The sequence below is a fragment of the Furipterus horrens genome, unplaced genomic scaffold (genome assembly GCF_987537825.1).
Source record: "Furipterus horrens unplaced genomic scaffold, mFurHor1.1.pri manual_scaffold_1, whole genome shotgun sequence".
Taxonomy (NCBI): Eukaryota; Metazoa; Chordata; class Mammalia; order Chiroptera; family Furipteridae; genus Furipterus; species Furipterus horrens.
This window is the reverse complement of record NW_028327171.1, coordinates 209838220-209844970: the sequence shown is the minus strand read 5'-3', so window position 1 is coordinate 209844970 and position 6751 is coordinate 209838220. Positions and strand designations below refer to the sequence as shown.

The following is a 6751-nucleotide window of genomic DNA, read 5'->3' as shown; positions in this document are numbered from 1 at the left end:
ACAACTTACTTTATAGCTATTAAATTTTTCATTAATTTAAAAATGTTTTTTAAGATAAACTAAATTTTATATAGTTAACTCTATTAATATTTTCTTTTATAGTTTCAATTTAAAAATTATTTTATTTACTAATTTTATGGATGTGTATTTTACCTTGTTATCCACCCAAATTATTTATGATAAAAGCCATGAGAAAAAAATTAATTTTTGCAATATTACCTAGTTATTTCTGTACCATTTATCCACTTTTCGCTCCATGTTACTTATCATTTTATACAATAGAGTTTATTTCTTTCTGTTTATTTTTTTATTTTTAAAAACAATTTTTATTTATTTATTTATTTATTTTTAGAGAGAGGGGGAAAGGAGAAAGAAAGGGAGAGAAACATCAATGTGTAGTTGCCTCTCACGCGCCCCCAACTGGGGACCTGACGTGCAACCTAGTCATGTGCCCTGACTGGGAATCGAACCAGCGACACTTGGCTCGCAGGCTGATGCTCAGTCCACTGAGCCACAGCAGCCAGGGGGCTTTTTCTGTTTTATTTATCTATTTCTGTGCTATTATTGCACCTTTGAAATCAGTGCAGATTCATAACAGGTTTTGATATAAATAGTTGGTAAAGTCCTTCTCATCATACTTCTTTTCTAAATGCTCTTGCCTATTTTCATATTTATTTTTAGATGAAATTTAGAATCCTTTTGACAATCTAAGTGCATACAAGTATATAGACATGAGACTTATTTTACGTAGAGACTGTAATGTCTTATAGAACCTTCAGAGATATTATTGGAAAGTTCTTATAAAGAAATAGAAACTTTTAGAGGTAAATTCCCTTGCTTTAGATCAATAATCTGTCTGAAGAAAAGCAAAGAACACATAACTTTTTAGTTTTGGTATGTTTGGAGACTTTTTTAGAAGATGCTATCTTCTAATTTTATATATTTACTAAAGTTTTACTATTGTCATCACAAAATTGTTAGTATACATTTGTAGAGCTAATGTCTGGATAATCTCTGTAGAATTATTAATAAATGAATGAATTTTTAAAGACGGACTTAAAACCAGTTCCTCTTAAGTCTATTGCAGTCGACATTCTAGCAGATTTGCACATTAAATTCAGCATAACGACATGATCTGGTTTCAAAGACTTTGCACGTATACGTCACAGAACAACAGAACATTATTAACATTCAGTTTGCATTATGACAACAATTCTTCCGCTTTCTCTTCCTGTACAGAGCACTAATTAAAAATTGTTCTTGTAGTTTCCTTTGAGATCAGCAGTTCTTTCCGATGACAACCAGCTTAAGTAGAAAAGAAAAAAAATGAGTGAGGAGTTTCAGGTAACCAAAATAAAACCCAGGATGACGCATGGCCCAGTATTAGCGGTGTGTTGCACTAAAGAAATCACTGTCTAACAACCAATATGATTAAACATTAATTCCAACTTTTACTTATTTTTCAAAGGATTTAAAAGTGAATGAAAAGAATAATCCCAAAACACAGCTTCTTAAAACCCTTTTCCTCTATTCTTCTATTCTCCAAAGCCCAGAGCTTCTCTCGAGTTTCACTCATCATAGCCTTCATTCTAATGATTTTTTCATCGATAATCTTGTATGCACACTATCTATCTCCTCTTTTCTTACTCTTTTCTTTTCAGTTAAAGTTACAGTTCTTTTTATACTTCCAAGTATGCATCACGTAATTTTATAAACTAACCAGATCAAGTTTGTTTGTTTTTTTAAGAGAAAAGATAGTTGGCGGGAGGAGTGCATGTGATGGGCAAATACAAGATTCTCTTTGACAGATGTGATGGGTGGGGCAGAGAGAGTTCAAGACTTAGAATATTTGCATATTAAATGATTCTGTCCCTGCCTCATTTGTACAAATTAATAGAATTCTGTGTAGAGCATATCAAGTTGTGGAATTAGGACTGACATCTGTCAAAGGAGGAGGGCGTTAGCAATTATTTACACCTTTTATTTACAAGAATAATTGCAATTTTCTAAAGTAAAGCTTGGGAAGGAATAAGGCAAATAAAAGATAGGAAGAAGACATATTAATAGGTATCATTTATTAAATGATTACTACCTTCTACACAGTGGGCTTAGCACTTTACATCCTAAAACAGCAAAACTTTGTGTATTTGTTCTTAACCCAGTTCTTCAAGGAGGAAACAAATAATTAGAACTTTTATTAACGTGTCCAAAAACACCTAACTAGTGAGTGGTGAATTTGTCTTCCATTGTATGGTCTCTGACTCCATATTTATAATGTAATATACCACAAGATAGGCATAATATAGCAAAATCTGGGAACTGGACGAGGAAAAGCAACTATTGTAAAATATTCAAAGAAAGTTCAGTGAAGAATAAGGCTGTATGCTTTCTATTGCAGAGCCAGCATTCGATACTTTTCAGTGAAATGGAACAATGCATGAAATGGCAAGTTTCTTTAATCATTAGTACTATCAATCTATAATATTTTATATTTTTGTTTTAGTTCATGTTCTAGCTGACTTTGAGTTTAGTTTTATTGTACTATATTTTATGAACCATTGACAGCTACCCTAAATTATCTTTGTAACGATGAAGGGGTCATAAAAGTTATATACCATCTTGACAAATCATGTGAGTCAACTTACAGAGCATAATTCACAAATGTTTACTGTTGGACATGTTCTAATTTTTATATTTCTTTGGAACCCTCGTTGAAGATGTATTGTGAATCAAGTGAATCAAGAGAAATCTACTTAAGACACTTCCTCAGAATTTCTGAGAAGAATTCGCAGGATGTTATTCCCCGTTGGAATGGAAGCTCATGTTATTCCTAATCACATATTGAGATATAATCAGGTCAATTTGTAAGTGACTTTAAATGTGACCCATTGTGTTGGCATTTTCCTTCAAACGTTCAGCCAAGTCTGTTTTCTCTGGAGACAGTGTAGTCAATATCTGTGACTTGCACAGACCAGAAATGTGACTGACATTTAGGAAGCCAAGTGCCATGGAAGGCTGACCTGCTTTCGGCATTTGCACACTGCACAGAGATTAGCAGTCGTCGGAAGGATCACATGAGCATGAACAATCCTTCCTCCCCGTTGGAAGCTGGACTTGCTCTTCCATCAGCTCAATACAAATTATTTCTGAGCAATTCCCCCTGCAATTACCTGATTAGCAACCCCGATTGCGTCTCCCTGTTTCAGAGACTTTGATTAAATGATATCCCCTCCTGATTACTTTATCAAGTCCAGCTACTATGAATTATTGACAGCTCTGTGTTAACTGACTGTCTTGTTCCTTTGGCAAGCTGCCAGGCAAATGGGAAAACAGCTGTTTCTTGAGATGGGGACAAGAGAAATGCCAAACTATGAGATTCTTAAGGCTTCTGCAAGCTACCAGACCATTAGTTGACCTTGAAATTATTTTGGTGGTTGTTAGTGTGTCTGACATCCCTTTGGGTTACCAAAGATTGGCAACTGGATAGTGGAGGTAGTTGATCCTCTGATACAAAATCCCATCATCTTACAGCTTGTAGGCAGGTGTATTGTGGGTGGTTGCAGGGGTTTGCTGAGTGAAGGGAAGGAACTGCCTTAGCATACTCACAGAGTTCTGACTGCATGGATTGTTCAGAGCCCTGATGCTTGAACTTGACTTTTGCCTTACTTTCTTATTGAGCTGAAATTATGTGTAAAGGCTCCTGAACATGTTGATTTTCATTAAATGGCTCTACACAGCAGGGATGGTTTCTTTTCTGTAGGTTTTACTAGTAAAGTCAAGGATGCTTTGACACATGCCCAAAATAAATTAAACATATTCATAATCTCTCTCCCACACAATCTTTAAATATATGTTATTTTTACTTTCAGTTGTTTCCCTTCTTTTTTGAAATATAAAGTACCCTTTATTATGGTCCAAAATGGTCCTCCCACCTAAAGAAGAGTAGGTAAAATATTGGGGAAGAAGGCTTGAGATAGGTGTGAATATTATGTAATAACATCATTGATGTTTGCCTTTTCCTCTTACTTACTCCAACTATATTTTTCCTTTTGTTATAAACTATTTTAGAACAGTTTTGGATTTACAGAATTCTTGTGAAGGTAGAACAATAAGTTGCTACATAACCCCCACTTGGTTTCTCTTATTTTTAATATCCTGTGTTACTGTGAAATAGATGGCACAATTAATTAACCAAAATTGATAAATTGTTACAACTAAAGTAAATAGTGTGTTCATATTTCTTTAGTTTTTACCTATTGTTCTCTTTCTGCCCCAGGATCTCATCTATAAAACTACATGGTGTGTAGGCATCATGTCTCCTTAGGTTCCTTTTGACTGTGAGAATTTCTCATACTTTTTTTTTTGTTTTGTATGACCTTGACAGTTGGAGGCATACCATTTAGGTGTCTAGTACAATGTCCCTGGCTGGTTTGGCTCAGTGGATTGAGCGTCAGCCTGTGAGCTAAGTGTTGCTGGTTCGATCTTCCAGTCAGGGCACATCAGAGAAGGAAAACTCTGACTCCAAAAAACCTCCGCTGCCTTGCGGCATACCTCTTCAGGGGAAAGGCTAAGGGAGTAAACCCCGACAGAAAATCCGGAGCCGGAGTCCCTAAGGCGGTTCGACGTTGTAGTCAACACCGGCAACTCCTGCGGCGCACCTGAAGCCAAGCTGTATTGACTCCGTCTTTCCCTTGGACCCTTCAGCTGCGAAGAGAGGGGGGGTCTGCTGCATGGGCAACAGCAGACCCTCCATATCACCCTGCCCAGGCTCTGTAGCTTCAGCTTCACTGGAGAGGACACTCCAGCGTCATTGCAAGATGTCGTGTCACTCCCGAGTCGGACTGCACAGCCATTCTCGGCGGTGCAGATAGACTCTTAAGAAGCTACCCCATTGTCTCTCGAGACGGACGGCTGCCGACGACGATGACGACGACAATGTCCCTACATATAAAGAAAAACTGTGCAGCGGAGAAACGATGCACACTCCTCAAGCCAAATGACAGAGGTCAGCATCAACAGCTGTGAATCATGTTGGCAATTTGTACTCTTTATCTGATGTAATAAGAATGGCATTCTAAATATGTCGTTTTCTTCCTGAAAACCCATTACACCAATGTAAAGATGGAAAAAAAAAAAACAAAAATGAAAGTCCCAGTTATGAGACCTATAAAATATGTGACCATTGCTTCTTGGCCTTTTGGCTAAGATCAAGCATAGTATCTGTTCTTATCAGTTTAACATCTGGTATGTCCTCTATTCAAGGACAGTATATTTAATGGATTTTTGGAACAGGGAGGTGGAACAAAAGTTTGCTCCATTCATTCCATGCATTACCAGTGCAAAAAAAAAAAAAAAAAAAAAAGATAGATAAAATTAAATACCTAACCAGTCCACCTCAAAACTATGAAGTTCAGCAAAGCTATCCCACTCACTAAGAATAAACAAATCTGTGCAGAAAAATTTTAAATAATTTATGTAGGTATTCTATCCTCACAAATGCTTATTGGTGGATTAGAATCCAATAATACTTAATTTTGTTACTCAGATTGTTTCAGCTTGAGCCCTTCTAGTTGACTCTTGTATTTCTTTAGCATATCCTCATCATTGTGGGTGTTTTTTTTCTTTTTGGGAGGGGGGATACTTTCATTTCAAATACTTTTTTTTCCCCTGGGGATTGGTTGCTCAACAATGTGAATATGTTTCACACCACAAAACTGTCAATTTAATAAATGGTTAAGATGCTACATTTTATGTTATGTGTATTTTACTGCAGTTTTTAAAATGTATGTTCATGTTGCTGTGCAACCAATTTCCAGAAACTTTCTCTTTTCGTGAAACTGAAACTCCATACCCATTAAACGAGTCCATTGTTCCCCTCTCTTCAGGCCCCGGAAGCCATCTTTTGAGGTTCTGTTTGTTACTGGTTTCTTTCACTTAGCATAATATCCTCAAGTTTCATCTATATCATAACATGTGTCAGAATTGTTTTCCTTGTTAAGGCAGAGTAGTATTCCATTTTATGTATATGAGACATTTTATTTATCTCTTATCTGCTCATGGACAATTGGTTTACTTCTGTCTTTTGGTCATTGTGAGTAATGTTGCTATAAACATGAGTGTACAGATTTTTCTTTAAGACCCTGATTTCAACTGTTTTGGATATATGCCCACAAGTGGAATTGCTGTGTCATACGTTAATTCTATTTTTATATTTTTGAGGAACTGCCATGTTGTTTTTCATAGTGGCTACACCATTTTATATTCCCATGAATAGTATGCAAGAGTCCAAATTTCTCCATATCCTTGTCAAACTTATTATTTTCTTGGTTTCTTTTTTAAGGTGGGGGTTGTTGTTGCTTTTTGATAGGAGTCTTATTCATGGGAGTGAGAAACATCTCTTTGTGGTTTTGATTTACATTTTGATAATGATTAGTAATGTTGAACATCTTTATATATGCTTGTTAAATATTTATATATCTTTTTTGGAGAAATATCTACTTAAGTCTTCTTCTCATTAAAATCAAATTATTTGTTTTCCGTTGTTGTTGACCTATAGAAGTTCTTCATAAATTCTGGATATTAATCACTTATGCATTTTTTCTCCCATTCCACAGGTTATCTTTTCACTATGTTGGGTGCGTCCTTTTATGTACAGAAGTTTTCAGTTTTGATGTAGTTCAGTTAACCTATTTTTATTTTTGTCGCCTATGTTTTTGGTTTCATAGCCAAGAAATCATTGTCCAATTCAATA

At 35.7% G+C, this 6751-nt stretch overlaps 1 pseudogene; it reads left to right on the top strand.

Moving 5' to 3' along the window:
• Positions 1 to 5181: 5181 nt before the first annotated feature.
• LOC150022733 (U2 spliceosomal RNA) lies at positions 5182 to 5347 on the top strand (annotated as a pseudogene).
• Positions 5348 to 6751: the final 1404 nt, after the last annotated feature.